Source organism: Rissa tridactyla, unplaced genomic scaffold, assembly GCF_028500815.1.
Source record: "Rissa tridactyla isolate bRisTri1 unplaced genomic scaffold, bRisTri1.patW.cur.20221130 scaffold_382, whole genome shotgun sequence".
NCBI classification, from domain to species: Eukaryota; Metazoa; Chordata; class Aves; order Charadriiformes; family Laridae; genus Rissa; species Rissa tridactyla.
The window spans coordinates 20001-22500 of record NW_026529595.1 but is presented as its reverse complement, the minus strand read 5'-3'; the positions used below and the strand labels follow the sequence as shown (position 1 = coordinate 22500).

At 79.5% G+C, this 2500-nt stretch overlaps 1 non-coding gene across 1 annotated transcript; it reads left to right on the top strand.

Annotated features, from left to right (window-relative positions):
* Nucleotides 1-1886: 1886 nt before the first annotated feature.
* Nucleotides 1887-2039, top strand: LOC128903499 (5.8S ribosomal RNA). The gene has a single exon (XR_008464105.1). It is a non-coding gene; the product is annotated as a 5.8S ribosomal RNA (ribosomal RNA).
* The last annotated feature ends 461 nt before the right edge of the window (nt 2040-2500 follow it).

The following is a 2500-nucleotide window of genomic DNA, read 5'->3' as shown; positions in this document are numbered from 1 at the left end:
TCCCTTCTCGCACGGACGTTCGGTAGGGCTGCCGGGTAAGCCCGCGGAGGGCTCCGGGCGTTCCGGGTACGGCGCGCCGAGCGGCGCGGCGGCGTCCCCCGCCCCCCGTCCCTCTCCTGCCTGGGGAGCCGGGAAGGGGGCTCCGCCGCCGCGCTCGCCCTCGGCGGGCGAGGCTCGGCAAGCCGGGTGGCGTCCCGCTTTCCCAGCGGGCGGCCCGAGCCACGGCTCTCCTCCCGGGCGCAGCGCCGGGCCAGAGGGAAACCCCGGGCCCCGGGGCCGGAGGACGTGGTTGTGGCGGCGGACGTCGGGCGCGGCCCCCGCGGGCGGACGCTCCCCCGAAGGTGGCAGTGGGGGAGGCACCCCCGCGGGGCCTAAAGTTCGTTTCCCTCGCCCCAGGGCCAGGTACCTAGCGTCCGCGCTCTCGCGGTCCCTTCCCTCGGCGCGTCTCTCGGCGCGTCTCCGGGGGTCGAAGGGCCGCGGGGGCCGGGCGGGGGTTTAAAGACTCGGGCGGCTCGGCGTCGCCCGGGGGGCCGGCCGGCCGGCGGCGGCGGCCGGGAGTTCTCTCTCGCGGTGAGAGAGCCTCTCCCGGACGGCCGTCGCCTGCGACCGCGTCCCGCGGGCGGCCCGTGCCGGGGAGGGGCACCCCTGCCCCCCCCTCTCCGCGGCCCGGTCTCGGCGGAGAGACCGCGGCGCGAGCGGTCGGCCGTGTCCGACCTGCCCGCCTCGGAACGGGCGACCCCGGCGAGGAGCGCGGGCTCCCCGCCGGGGCTCGCGGCGGGTCCCCGCAAGGGGGGGACCCGCCGCCGGGCGGCCCTACGCCCTCCCCCCGCACACCCTGTGCGCGGGGGGGGGGCGGGAAGGGACGCCGCGCCTCCGTCGCAGCGGCTGCGTCGCGTCTGCGGCGCCGCTCCTCCCTCCCCCGTCCGGGCGAGCGCTCGGCGTTCTCCCGCCGCTAAGCGCCGGCGAGGGCGGCACCCCGTTGCCCGAGCGGCGGCGTCGCCGCTCGGTCTAGCCGGACGGAGCCCCCCGCCGCCGAGGCCGTCCCGGCCCCGGGCCCCGCCTAGCCGCTTCGCCTCCCCGTCTTCGCCTTCCCGGCCGAGCCGTGCAGGCGGTCGGGGCAAGCGGGGGCGTCCCACTCCCGGTCTCCGCGTGGAAACGGGGAGAGCGGGAGCCGCCCCCGCCTCAGGCGGCCGTCCGCCTTCCGCTCGGCGCGTGCCCGCGGAAGGAGACGGGAAGCGGCGGCGGCGGCGGTGCCGGGGCGGGCGGCCGCCGCGCGGCGGGCCGCCGTCCGGCGGGCCGCGGGCGTCGTGCGTCGCCGGCTCGGGGCGCGTCCGCGTCCGGCCGCGGCGGCGCGGAGCCGCCGAGGTGCCGTCGGGACGGGACCCCGGGGAGGAGTTAGGCTGCCCGTGGCGCGGCGGAGCGGCGCGCGCGGAGGCGCGCGCGCGGGGTAGCCGTCGGGGCCCCCCGCGCCGCCCGCTCGAGGCGGACAGGCGGAGCGGCCGGGCGCGCCGCCGCCTCCGTGCGGAGGCCGGACCGAGCCCGGGCGCCTGGGCCGCCCCCGAAGCGAGCGAGGCGCTTGCCGTCGCCTTCGGCCGGTGGGGAGCGCGGGCTCCCAGGCCCTCGTCGCCTCTCGGGGCGTTTCCTTCCTTCCTTTCTGGCCCTCCTTGGGCGTGCTCGTACGGTCAGTCGAGGCGAGGCCCCTCCGTCTCGCCCCCGTCGCGCCGCGCTCCGCCGTTCTTTCCCCTCCCGCCCCGCGCGGGGATGCGAGGGGAGGAAGGGGGGGCCGGCCGGCGGGGCAGGCGGTTGGGCCGTCCTCCGAGAGGGGCCGCTCCTGGCGAGCGTTCCCGGCCCTCCCGCGCGCGCGGGGCGGTGCCGAAAGACGAGACAACTCTTAGCGGTGGATCACTCGGCTCGTGCGTCGATGAAGAACGCAGCTAGCTGCGAGAATTAATGTGAATTGCAGGACACATTGATCATCGACACTTCGAACGCACTTGCGGCCCCGGGTTCCTCCCGGGGCTACGCCTGTCTGAGCGTCGCTTTGCGATCAATCGCCGGCTCGGCCGCCGCCCCTTGGCCGGGCGACGGCCGCACGAGCGGCGCGGCTGGGGTGCCTCGCAGGCCCCTCCCGAGGGCCTTCGTCCCCCTAAGTGCAGACTCGGGGAGCGCTCCGAAGCTCCCCGCTCCCGGAGCGCCCGCTCTGCGGAGCTCGTCTCGCCGGTGGTTGGCCGGGGCTCGCCGAGTCCGGTCGGGCCCGGCGCGGCGGTGGGGAGAGACGCCGGTCGGGGGGAGGCGCGGGCCTCGTCCCCGGCCCTCCCGCGCGGGCGGCTGTCTGCGGGTGGGTACCGCGCGGTACCCGTGCCGTCGCTGCCGCGCGCGCGCGCCGAGCGTGCCGGGGACGGGGGTCATCCCCGTCGCCGCCCCCCCTTCCTCTCCCGTCTCTCCCCGACGACCCGCCGCCCCCCGAGCGCCCGCCGGCGGGTGGGGGGGGAGCGAGGTC